We start from the raw sequence: 14,586 nt of genomic DNA on the forward strand, positions 1-14,586 counted from the left end.
ATAACACCCTGCCCCATGCCTCCAGATGATCTCTCCCAGCAGTTTCATGTAGAAACAGTCGGCCCTTCTTATACACGGATTTTTTATACATGGATTCAAGCATACACGATTTGAAAATGTCCCAAAGAAGTATACATTTACCTTGATTTTTCATTTTTTTATAAGGGACACCATTTTGCTATGTCATTATATTTAATGGGACTTGAGCATACACGGATTTTGTTATACACGGGGGAGCTTGGAACCAAACCCCAGCGTATAACAAGGGTCCACTGTATTAAATAGCATTGGGAGCAGAATGGCGCCCTGAGGGATGCCAAATTTAAGCTCTCTTTCAAAGGAGCTGCTGTCCCCAAGCATCACCATCTGGAATCTGCCCGAGAGATGGGACTGGAACCACTGTAATGCAGTGTCCCCAGTGGCCAATTTTCTCAGGCGTTCCAGAAGGATACGATGGTCGATGGTATCACTGAGAGGTCTAAGAGCACCAACAGGGTCACACTTTTCCCACTGATGCTCAAGAGAAGATCATCTACTAAGGCGACCATGGCAGTCTCAACACCATGTCCAGCCCTGAGGCCAGTTTGAAATGGGTCTAGATAATCTGTTTCATCCAAGACCTTTTGGAGTTGAAGAGCAACAGTTCTCTCAATTACCTTGCATAGAAATGGGAAATGTGAGAATGGTCTATAATTGTTCATGTCCAAGGGATCTAGGAAGGGCTTTTTCAGAAGTGGACGTACCACCACTTATTTTAAACAAGGTGGAAAATAGCTCTCCCTGAGATGTATTTATATATCCTGAGTGCATTTCCTCCTTGAACGATCAGCCATGAAGGGCAAGGGTCAAGAGGGAAAGTTATCTTATTCACTTTTCCAAGAGGCTTGTCCATATCCTTTGTACTCACAGATTCAAACTGATCCAGTATGATCCTATTCACAGAGTCACTGGACATCTCAATATCGTTTCTGCAATAATACTGGTGTTCAAGTCTGCTCTTATCTAAAATATTTTATCTGAGAAATGATCACTGAAAGCATCACATTGAGCTGTCATGGGTTCTGATAATGGATTCTAGGTTGCGAGTACCTGAGTCAGGTCCTTTACCACCCTAAATAGCTCAACTGGACGAGGGTTTACAGAGAAGAAAGAACTTTTCTATGGTGTGCCTTGTCGGACAAGAGTCGGGTTTTCCACCAGTGATGCTCTAGTCGTTGTCCTTCCCAGTTCATATTCCTATGTTCTTGGAGCAGCACATCAAGCAGAAATAGAGGTGAGGACTTTCTTAACTTTATTGTCCCATTTAAGCATATCCAGACCTGTGCAGCTTGTCGGGGTGGACCTGGCCTCCAATGGCGAAAAAAACAAGCAATGACTGCATCAGGTGTACAGCTTGGGGGTACCAGACATGGGGAAATACTCCAAGACGTAATGTTTTACACAAAACAAATGGCTATGCAAAACCAAAACAATGAGTTTTGTGTAAGTAACATTTTGCAGAAAAAGTCCTGGAGTATGAAATACCATTCAATGCTTGACCATTTTTTCATTGATATCTTGATATGTCTCTACCTATAATCCTTAGAATCTTCCAAGAAAAAACTGCAATGCCAGGCTTATTACTTTTTGTTGACTTTCTCAATATAATGGCAAGCCACCTAAAACTGTGGATTTTTCTAAAAGTTAATGTTTTCTGAATCTCAGGAGAATTGTCTCCAACCCAAACGACATACTCCAGAGCTAAAGGAAAGCACACTTTAGAAGTGTGATTCAACACACAGTGGTAATGTTATCCCATTTATGTGAATAATAAATTTAAAATAGAGACAGTTTCACAGAAATCTGCTGTAAATTTTGAAGAAGCACTCTATATCACCATAGCTACAGAAATATATAGGAATGCTGTTCAATCCAACTTTAATTTTACATATTTCTTTTGAAGTACATAGCAATCCTTTTTGAACTATTATGTCTTCTTGGTGGTGACTAGTACTAAACTCAGTAAAGTAAATAGATTTTTGTAGAACCATATATATCTATGAGCAAGTATATTTAGTTTGAATCTATAGGGTCGCACACACACATTTACATTGGCAATATGCTTTTGAATAATTCAAAAGCAGCAGATGAAAAATGTAAGTGTGCAAATATGTCTTTTGAACATTCATTGTGTTTTCCTCTTTGTCTCTTGGATGCTGTCTGTTACATCTTTGATTCTTTGAAGTTCCCATAAAAGGATCAATACTTGGATAGAGTCTATTTGAAAGAATATCATTATGTATAAGAGGGGGGAAATCCCAAGAAACACAGCAAATCAGACATTTGGAAAGGGTATCATTAATATGTAAATTTCAGGTATAACTTGTAAAATTGCCTACATTTCAGTCACTAGCCCTCAGAATGACTTCCTCCTATGTGTTTATTATTAAAAACTCAATTTTCACTTGTCAGTGCATATTCCTCTTACTATGCTCTGTTATCCTATCTACATTTAATTGGTTATGGAAAATTGTCACCTTGTTGTCAGTGTGGCTTGTTCAAACGGAAAAAAAGAAAGTGTGATGGTGAAGAACATAACAGGATTTACTTTGTGTGTGTGCATGTGTGTGTACAGATAGAGGGACTAAATATGTTCTGTAAAACATAACAGAGACAATAGCTTGTTAAGAACCTCTATTTTTGTTAATTAAAGCATGAGTTCTCAGTTCATATTCCTTTCTGGTTACATAAAATGAATTCACACAATTACACTTTCAAAATAGTGAAATCAGTTTTCACTAAATATTCTCATCACTTGAAACTTCTATCATATGATGATTTTTCTTGTCACATACTTTTGGAACACATGAAAATCTTGGTTGTTAATGGAGAACAATTTTGCCTGTAAGAACCCTATCGCCATGGGAATAGACCATCAATTGGGCAGTTGAAGCTTCCAAGTCTTCCACTTAATGAGCTTCTGTTGCCAACGCTATTCAATGGCTATACTCCTTTAGTTGGTTAGATAAATGGTCCAGGAATAAGTACACTCTCTCCTTTTTCAAATAAAAATTTGTTAACTGCCATTATAACAATTTCTCCTGAAATTTCTCAGTGCCTTTTCTTAAGGAAAAAGACATACATTTCACTTTTGAGAATTACATGCATTGGCCCATTTTCTCTTCACTGCCTGTTTAAGATTCAGGTAATATTTTTTCTTTTGTAACCTAATTAGTCACTTGCACTTTCAATTTGTCACACAAGATGTAAGTTTTCTAATAGATCCTTTGAAAAGTATGGTATGGTTGCTCTAAATATTTAATTTTGTAACTTCATTTTCACAGTTTCAGAACAGAAAAAAGAGACACATCTGGACACCATACTAAGCCCTAGTTTAACATTGTGAGAATTTATCCTAATGTATACTGGAGTCTTATACTCTGCTCCTCTTTTTCTGGCATGACCACAAGGAGGAGTTTTGAAGCTTGCTGTCATCTAAATTTGACAAACTATAATTAATCTTAGCTATGGTTTAGCAATAGCACTTACTGTACATTTCTATACTGTTTTACGGTGTTAAGCCCTCTCTAAGCAGTTTACAAAGACAATTGCCCCCAACAAGCTGAGTCCTCATTTTACTGGCCTATGAAAGGATGGAACACTCAACTTGGAGTCCTGCAGGACTGTACTCACAATGTTTTGGCTGCAGAATTTGTATTTAACCACTGTGCCACCAGGCCTCCTTTTATTTTTAAAAAAAAGTCAACTTAAAATCATGAATTTTGAAGCATATGACCTGGGTGACATGCTAAATTGTTCTCATTCCAAACTGGAAGCAATAAATAAATAAAATCGTAGAGTTGTGCTTGGAGAGATGCAAAACTGAGTCATTCAGCAGCCTATTCTCAGTATGCTACCTGCTTTAATGCATACTAACACACCAAGCGAATAAAGGTTAGCCTGGCAAAGAAATCATAAGCCCAACTTTATAAGGCATAATTCAAATTAGTATAACATGTGATTAATGTGATTAAAAACAATCAGGACATTGAATTTAATCTATAAAGTTGGAGAAATGAAAGACACACAAGCATTGTGCATCGTTACTAAATCAAGGTCTTCCAGGATTTCATTCTCACCTCTGCTCCAAATTGTCTTGAATAGTCTAAATAGTTGTGTTCAAGCAAAATAGTAAAACTATCATATTGTCATTAACTTTTATGATCTCATCATGAAAAAATCACAAACAATGGCTTTAGTGATCAAGAAACTAGATTGGCTGATCTCAAAGAATAGTATCCTGGAGAATACCATTTTACGTTACATGGGACATATCTTGTAGAGGTCATGGAGATAGAAGCACTGTGTAGAAGTAAATCTTCAGTGAAGAATTTTAAAAAACAGTTACATCAAGAAAGGGATTAAAATAAATCTCAGGTTTATTTGTTTTTAAGTTCAACTTGGATAGCATTTTTCAGAGTTTGGTATTTATAGGTCTGTCACTGAAGTGACAGAATTTTGAAAGAGCTTACCAATGTACTAAATGGTTTACAAAGTGTTAAGAAGTTTTATTTCTTCTGCAATTACCGGAATCATGCACTTTTTAATCATTTTTTTGTACTCCAGGATTTTTTTTTTTTTGAAAAAACATTATTGGCTTTTGCACAGAAAATAACACTTCCTTTTCTGCACAAACTCATTTATTTTGCACAACCTTTTTAAAAAGTGCCTCCCGGTGTTAAAGACTGTGGGACTGTTGGCCATTTTCTTACCATCCTTTCCCACTGAAAATGAGACAATTTGTGAGGTTTTTAAAAAAGCTTTATTTGGCTTTCTGTGCTATGAAGAAGGAGATAGTATCTAAATGCTTCCATCAGATTCATGTATCTAAATGCTTCCATCAGATTCAGTCTAGAAGAAGATGAACATGCATTTTGCAAGTTTCACTGGAATTAAGAGGTTTTATGTCCCCAGAACAATCCTAAAAGTTCAGCAGATCATGTTATGATTTTGTTCTCCATCAGGGCAGGTAGTGATAGTAACTATTTGTAAAATGGTCATGAGTATTTCTGAAAACATCACATAAGATTATTGTTGCTGCTGTTGGCATTATTATTCTTATTGTTCTTATTGTATTGTTGTTGTTATTGCAGTCTTTGATTCTCCCAGCTTCCTTTCCTTGTAAACCATGCACAGTTTTGTTGACTGTCCTTTTGTTTTCCTAGTATATGAGAGACAATACTAGGGTACATGAGAAGATGCAATTATAAGCAAAACCCAGTATGTCATGGCAAAATTTCTGGCAATTGGTTGAGGCATGGTACAGACCATAAAAGCAGTCCAGTATTATGAGGCGGTGATAACTTTTCTATTGTGAGACTGATTCCCTTTCATTACATTTCTGTTTGAGTGCAGGTGAGTAGAATAATTGCCGATGGCAGTGAAAAGGAAGATGAAACAATAAAAAAGCTGGGGATGAAAAAGAAAATTCATTTATACTTTGTGTGGGTTTGCTGCTGCTGTGAACACAATGCTACACTTTCATTCTGAAGAAAAAATAAATAAAAAGAAATCCAGCCTTTAATGTTTGCTTATTTTAACTCTCTGTTTTTGTTTTAGCTACTATGAGAAGGCCTTAATAGTGATATATGTGAAGGAATCATGCTACACAACTTTCATGTGAGATCTAAGCTCAGTAGCCCACAGTTACAGCCTAATTCATTTTTGTGTGGGTGGTTGGGTGGGTGTGTAAAGAAGCGAGAAAGGACATGAAAGGAAAGTACCTTTCTGTGTTAGTGTAATTTGGAATGGAAGTTTTCAATTAATGGAAATATATAAGAGATATTTTGAGCTTCCCCAAGTAATGGGAAAGGAGGTGTTTGGGCTCCTTCTGACGTTACCGTAAGGGAATTTAGAACTGCTGCACAGCAAAATGTTACAGACTCCCTTGGAGTTTCAATGAACTCTTATCTCTCATCACTAATCAAAGCAGAAGAAAGTTGCAGGATGGATAGGTATCTCTTGTGGATAGAGATTCTTCATCCTTGTACTACACAGTGACTTGTTTTTGTCTCATTCAATAATGTTGGAATGTTGAGACTACATTGAAAAAAGCTGCATTTTGGTTCCTTCACATGCTCCAGTTGGGGGGCAAGTTAAAGTGGTACTGAAATAGAAATGAACTTTAATTTGGACTGCTCCCCCATAGCCATAACTTTCAGTGTTACCAGATAGTGCCACAAAACATCATAACAAGTAGTTTTTGTGTTGCTGGGGGTAATATCAGCTAGGACCCTTGGGTGAATTGCTGACATATGTGACAGCTTTAACAATATATCAACAATGTTTCTATATATAGCTGCAGTACCTGAAACTATAATGTAGAAGAGCTGAATCTGGTTATACAATATTTCGCTATCTATGTTTTCTCCCTAAATTAACAGATATTTCTTATTTTTAGATTGCAAAATAAGCAAATAAACCTATGAGTGTGAATCCAAAAGATGATTTGGAGAATAATCAAATTATTTATGTTCATTAATTTAAGATGGTAAATTCCTCCCTGTTTCCCTTTCTCAATAACTTTTCCTTCCCAAAATACATTTTTTTCATTTTGTTATTTACAGTTGCAGAATATGTAATATGCTGTCATGTATGTCCAAGTACTTTAGACTAGTTTCAATGGAAAATTCTCTTCAAAAGTCAAGCTAATCTTAATTCATCTCACTCCCAGCCTGGTAGAATATGGTTAAAAAAACATACATTTAAAACCTTGTGTAGCATACCCACATCACCACTTGCTATCTCTTCTCACAGGTCAGTTGTACTATTAATAGCCTCAGTATAGTGTGATAATTACCATGTCTATGAACCTTGTGACTATGAACCTAGCTAACAAGGGGTTTAATTTACAATTTAGGCACAAAGGGTTATGTAATATTAGGGGAGATATCCTTTGCCAAGCTTTGTGTCAGTGGAGAGGTGCTTAAACATCTGGAACCTTCACAGGTCAAGGGAATAAAAGTTTTATTGTGTTTGTTTTCAGCAGGTGGTCTTTTCTGTTGGGAGGCTCACCATTGGCAGGAGGAAGGCTGGTTGAGGCTGATCTCAGACAGGTCAGACTCCTGTTTCCTTAGCCATGGGAAAAATGGAGAACAGAAGGGCTACTTTCTTGTCAGTGGCAAGGGATCATTTTAATTAGGTTATGCCAACAGTGATGTCAGGAATTTTTATGTTATGTCAGTTCCAAGCTGTCTTTAGAATGTAAGCTGCTTCTGTAACTCTGCAACTTTCTAAGCCAGTGTTTCTCAAACTGTGGGATGGGACCCCCAGGAAAGGTACAAGAGTTGCTTATGGGGGACCCAAGACTTAGAGGCCCTGATTCCCTCCTCCTCCACTTCCCAAACTTCTGTTTTGGAGAGGAAGAGAACGGTAAGGAGGGTGTTTGGGGCAGCTGTCTTTTCCTGACAGAGGAGGAGAAAATAAGAGAATGAAAATTTCTATTTGACTGGACTGCTTGTGTGAGAGAGTAAATGAGTATGTGTGTAAGTAAAAGAATGAATGAAAGTGCATGACTGTGTACATATCTATGAGCATTGGTGTATTTGATTGTGGCTGTGTGTGAGACCATATCTATAAAATTTACACATGTGTCAAGTATAAATAAAACTGTTCTAATTGAAAGTCAAAGGCTTACATGGCTGGCATTCATAGGGTTTTTGTGTGTGTGTGTGTTCAGCTATTTAGCCATGTTCTAGAAGAGGTTTTTTTCTTGACATTTCACCAGCATCTGTGGCCGGCATCTTCAGAGAATTCTGGCATGGAAATGAGTGGGGTGACCTTTGGTGGTCTTTATGTAGACTTGTCCGCAGCTGAATGGTATGTGCACAGCGAAGGGCAGGAGAGACCCTCTCATGGACACAGGAGCTTACCGCATACCATGCAGCTGCGGACAAGTCTACAATAGGGACCACTGAACACAGTGTTCAAACATGAATCAAGGAACATGAGAGATACTGCAGACTTGGACAGCATGAAAAATCAGCAGTAGCCAAATATAACCATCCTGGGCATAAAATGCTATTTGAAAACACTGAAATTCTGGACCATGCCAACAATTATTGGGTCAGAATGCACAGGGAAGCCATTGAAATCCATAAACATACAGACAACTTCAACAGGAATGAAGAAACCATTAAAGTATACAAGGCTTGGCTACAAACACCAAAATGAAAACTCAAAACATACAAATGAACACAACCCACAGTGGGGGGATTTCCCAGCAGACAACCGATCACTAATTAAATAGACACCCTGAGGCCTCACCATTCAATACAGACAAACATAGAGATTAAACATGTAAATTACTTCCTTCCAACCAAAGGTCACACAGTGTATATATACCCCCACTCCCTTCCATGCTAGCATTCTCTGAAGATGCCAGCCTCAGATGCTGGCAAAACATCAGGAAAAAAACTTTTCTAGAACACGGCCATATAAACGGAACAACCTACAAAAACTATGTTAGAACTGGAATTATATTTCCTCACACGAAGTTAAAATATGAATGTACATGAATGTGTGACATGAAAACACAGACTAAACAGACAAACATTTATACAATGTCAAGGGGGAGCATGAGGTCAATATATAGGTGTATAGGGAGTCTAAAAAGTCTGAAGACCAGTGAGTTTCTCCTACGTATTTTAGACATCCTGATCTCTATATTGTTCCAAAGCACTTTGGACTGTGTATGTACCTATCTGGAATACAATTAGGCCCTCCCTTTAATCCATCTGTCATCATCCAGCCTGGGAGGGAGTGAAAAGGCAGGCCCAATTCCATCAGGGCTATCCAGAGCAAGAAGAAGGGCCCTCCCTCCAGTCCATCTGCCTTGGTCCATGCCTCAGAGGGAGAGAAGAACCACTTAACTTGGTCCCCTTCCCCACCACCATTCCCTTCTCCTTCTGTGTCATGCCTTTTTAGATTGTAAGCCTGAGGGCAGGGAACAGTCTAATTAAATATAATAATAATTGTAAGCCACTCTGAGAGCCTTTAGGGCTGAAAAGCGGGGTATAAATGCCATAAATAAAAAAAAATAAAATCCTGATCCAAGATGGAGCTCACACTTGTCCATTTAGGGGTACTATGTTGTAAGAAGGATATGAACCGACCATAATGTGTCTAGAGGACAACAATGAAGGTGTATGGTATGGAAATCAAACCTTGTGGAAAAGTTTTCAGATAAATTAGTATATTTAGCTTGGAGAAGACTGTGCTTACATATTAGCCATATTAAAATATTTGAAGGGCTATTTTGTGAAACATGGAGAAAGCTTGTCTTTTGAGGCTTCATAGTATAGGACACAAATCACTCAATTCAAATTACAACAAAGGATATTAGGAATAACTTAATGAAAATTAAATATGTTTGATAATAGATTGGATCACATCAGAGAATGATGTATTCTCAAACAGATGATCATCTACAAATGTGTTTTAGCTATGAATGTCCTGCAGTAGGTGGTCCTCCTCCTTCTCCTCCTACTCATCTTTATTTGTAATCCCCCTTTTTTGCCCACGGTGATGACTCAAGACAGTTTACAGAATAAAGACAGACATGAGGAAAAAAAACTTTAATCATACAAAAAGATCAAATTAAAATAGTATTAAATGGACTTTAGAATTAAAATTATATAAAACATTAATTTAAAACATAGATTAAAATAGAACCATACCAATAAATCCATTATATTAAAAAGAAAATTCCCAAATGTGCATTGGAATAGAAAATTCTTCACATGATGGTAGAAAGACAGCAAGGAGAGAGACAGTGTAGCCCTCCTAAGAAGGGAGTTCCAGACTGAAGGAGAAACCGTGGAAAAGTCCCTCTCTCAAACAAAAGAGACTGTGATGGTGGGATGATGATGTTAGTGGTGATGATTACAATTCTTTCCAGCTCTACAATTATATATGTCCAAACAATTAATATCCAGTTTTGCTCTATAATCAGAAACTAGTAGGTCATATTCTTAACTGTTCATTTAAATAACATTTGTCAGTATCTACCATTAATAAAATTGTAACTAATGTTGAAGGAAACAAATATCAGTTGAAAAATGCAAATAGTGACGGTGACAGCAGAAGCTTTGAATTTGAGTTTCTATTTGTCACTGTAATCCCCTGCCAATATGTACAATGATTTCATAGTTTTTGTTTGTTTGCCTATTTGTTGTATATTGCTATCTTTTACGTTTTTAGGTTATGTCTGTAACAACTACTGCATTAAGAATAGTTAAAAGCCACTGAGCATTCAAATCCAACCAACCAACTTCAAACCTCAGCCAATTAAATGTACTAATAAAATTCATTCACTAAAAATTAGGCACTTCCATAGCCAAAACAAATCCATCCAGGAGAAGTAGTGTCACACTATAAAAGTACAAAAAGGTTTCCACATATACCATACAGAGCAAGAAAAAAAAAACTGTTAATGCAAAGCAGCCCAAAAAAGCAATTTGCTCAGAAGAAAAGGAAATAGAAAATTTCAGCCCAAGGAGAGGTGAAATGAATTTTGTGCAAAGACAGAATAGCTGGATAAAAGGGGCTCTGAACAGGAGAAGCCCACATTTTTCTTTTTTCTTTTTTTTTTTTTGCAGGAAATGAAAGAAATTGCCATGGAAATGCATGGGACATGTTAGTTACAACTAATGGTCCATCCACTTCCCATTACTCTAGGAGAATATTCGATGAAACACTACCAGTAAAGTGTATGTTCTTTAAAGGGAAAAGTCTATATATAGATTATTGTTGTATGGTGTTTTACAGTGAATGTAGTCAATAGCAATAAAAGGAAGTAATTAAACTCATCTATTCCAGACTGTTTTTGAACTCAAACAAATGCATTTTTATAAACAATCAAATCGAATAAAATTCCAAAGTAGCTGACAGCAGAAACACATGCACACATTATTTCCACCACTCCAACCCACACCCATTTTCAGATTCAAATAATTTGCTTTCTTTCGGAGGTGGCAAATTGTGCCACATTATAATGTTTTCATCGATGTGTGGAGAGACTTGCTTTCAAGTAAGAGATGTTCCATGTTAAAAAGTGAGAGAAAAATGTGAAAGAATTGTAGTATCTCTGACAGTAAACATTTTGAATCACTGCTACACTGAATACAGAAACGTGAAGCATGTGACCGGGGAATGAAGCTGGCATAATCATATCACCACTTCAGGTGATTATGTTGATGGATATAATCTGAGTTCTAGAAGCATGTATCATGGCCTGCCTTGAGGACCCTGGGATTGACTCTGGATCAAAGAATGAAGGTTCTGATATAGAGCCTGAGAGCCCAGAGAACATGCCAGGCCTGCAGCCACAAAAGCAAAGTCACCACCAGCTACAGGAGCAGGGTTATCAGAAGCCACAACCCTTAGAAGAAGATGTGGACTTTTTCCCAGCCCAAAGACTCCAGGACAAAGAAAATTGCAGATGCTTGGAACACATATATAGGAAGAATGCTGTAATTAGGGAGCACCTGTGTATAAATAATCTAGCATCTCTCCCAGATAAGTGTTGCTGACAACCAAATTTTCTTGGTTGAAACAACACTGGTGTTATATTCTATTACCATTTGCCTATTTGCCTTGAACTCTACTCAGACTCCTGACTAATCTACTGGACTTTGGACTGCCACCTGTACTGTGTACTGAACTGTAAATGACTTGGGCCCAGCTACTTCTGCTTCTCAGGTACATCTTGGTGAGCTTTGACTATTTATCTCTAACTCTGTGGAACAGTTTTCATACTGAGAGACTGGTTTGCTTCCTAAGAGCAAAAGAGGACAATATCTGAGTTTGTAGGTGAAGAGGCTTCAACCCTTATTGATGGGATGAGGATATCTCCATGTTTGGATCATGGATTGCCACTGCTTGTAGGCCCTGACAACACATCAAGCAACACAAGGACCTAGATATTTCCATACTACTGGATCAATCCAGAATAAGCCTGTTTTTTTAAAGATGGAACATGGATACATGGAAATCAAATGGCATCATTAAGTGCTCTAGAGTTCATTCTGTTTCAAGCCAAATCTTAAAGATAATTTATCTTTGTCTCATTTCTTTAACCTGAGGCATTTATGTCTGAAGAAGCTCAGTACAACAGAGGGCCCAAACAGACAGGGCCAATGAAGCAGCTTTTGGCTGCTTTCAAGGCATGCTGTTTAAATGACTCATGCCTCCAAAGCACATGGAAGCTGCACCACAGCCACTCTCCAGTCCTTAGGACTGGATCAAAAAGGAGCTGTGATAGTCCGACTCCTGGCAGTACCAGCTGGCTCCTGCATCTATGGCCTGCCTTCGAAGCGGGCCATGCAGACAGCCACAGAGAGGACTTGGGCTGTTCTTCCATGTCCATATGTTCCACCCCAGAGAGATCACAGTGTGAAGTATACCCCCAGTGACACAGGTCATGTTTATCATAACTGTCGGTAACAGTTAGGCAGTGTTAAAATAATTTTTCCACTAATGTTCAGGTACATTGACTTGCAGTCCATACATCTCCACAGTTTCAGCAGTTCTGAGATTGATGGGTATTTTCCCCTTAGATAAATACTAGAACCATATATTTTTTGTTTCTGTTCAACAACAGATCTTTTGTTGGGAGAAACAATTATATTCTAGCAACAATTTACTAAGCCACCTCAGAACTCACAGAAGCTTTTTATCTGACATTTTCAGTAAGTAAAAGTCATAGGACAACATAAGAAATCCCATGCATGCAAACTAAATAAGTCTCATTGTAATTTATATCCCAGATTATTATGGTCTGTCTACCATGAAACTGATGAATGAAAAAGGTGGAGAGGAGATGCAGTAACTTTTCAAGCATTGCAACAAACCAAAATGGCTCAGTGGTTTTCTCTGTAATGAAGGCAACAGCATGTTAAATTTTGCTGATGAACAACCTTAGTCCATTCATTCTCTCTCTCCCTCCCTCTCTCAGTCTCTCTCTCTCTCTCTCATTCCTGCCTCTCTCTTAATTAGGCTCATATACATGTACTAAATTCATCAACAGATTTCACCTAAGTTAGCATTTCAGGATACATTGTGGGAGGATCGTGTATATTAACAAAGAACATTATTCAAACAGTTTTTAAATATCATAAAACCCATTAAGTACAACCAAGCCTCTATCTAAATAGTCCTTTGGATTTGAGACTATCAGTCATGATCAAACATTTGATAATTAATTAATCACAGTGCCAGTAAACATGATTCATACAGTCATAAACAGGATGCAGAGGTAAAGGATATAAGATTTCTCATATGGTATTTTTGATCATGGAATTAGAATTTTATTGTTATTTTAAAAATATTGTTATTAAGATAAGAAATATATGATACTATTTTCTTGGTCCTCTCAATGTTGTTATTGTTGGAAATAGGAGTATAAACCCTTTCTTGTCCTAGTGTTGCATGTGAGAATGAAAACCCACAACATATTTCTTCTTTTCTCCAAGGTAACAAACTATTTTCACTCAGTCTCGATGAAAGTTTCTGCACTTGTGAAAAAAACTGTTGATTAATATACAAAGTTATCCATTTCTATCAGGAAAAATGTTAGGCTGTTTATATTTAAAACATCATCTAGATTTGAAATTCAGAAGTAGTTTAGGTCTGGGATGAGGTCAGTCCTGAACCTTAATAAGAAGAACTGCTAGGATATTTGGAAGATTCATGCTTTTGTTGTCTCCAGATTCGACTACTGAAACGCAGAGTGCAAAATACAGCAGCCAAACTCAGTAGCATCACTAGGGATGTGTGGGCCACATTGGGTGACATCACTAAAGTTATGCGGGACAGGGAGGGAGAAGGCCCAGCTCCCCCCCCCCATCTCTGCCATGCATGGCTTTACTCATGAGCAAAGCCACACATAACAGAGTTGGGATTGGACCCTTTTGGCTCCACCTCAAAGCCCCACTCCCACACCAGGTGACACCCTGGTTCAGGAAGCCACTGGCCAAATTACTATCTGGTGTTGTACCAACTACACTGGCTTCCAGTTTGTTTCTCAACTCTGTAGCCAAGGGTCTCTCTAGAGGAATTTTGATTAGCCCAATTAATTAATGGGCCAGCCACAAAAGCCCAGTGAGATCTTTCCCAAATTCATACAAATTTTGCTAAGGTAGAGTGATGGAGAGACAGAATTCTTCCAATAAATGACATTTTATTAAAAGGGGAAATAACACAGCAAACACTCACTCACTCACACACACATACATACAAGGGCTATGGAAATGATAGGATATGTTTCACTAAGGGATACTTATGAAAGGTAAGGTTGATCCTTTCCCGAGATGTTCTCATGGCTGCAATCGGGACTCAGCTGCTTGAAGCTTCAGGAAAGCAACCCGAATCAGAACCAGTTTGAAATCCAGGGAAACATGGGGGTTCCTGTGCACTCCGTACTAGCTCCTTCCTTTTAACTTCTTTCTTCTAACAAAGAAAATTGAGGATCCTTTATAAGCCAAAACTAGCCTAAGGGCAAAGGGTTTTATCCTACATCAAAGGAAATTAAATCTACATTGTAAAGGA

Source organism: Sceloporus undulatus, chromosome 5 (assembly GCF_019175285.1).
Source record: "Sceloporus undulatus isolate JIND9_A2432 ecotype Alabama chromosome 5, SceUnd_v1.1, whole genome shotgun sequence".
Lineage (NCBI taxonomy): Eukaryota > Metazoa > Chordata > Lepidosauria > Squamata > Phrynosomatidae > Sceloporus > Sceloporus undulatus.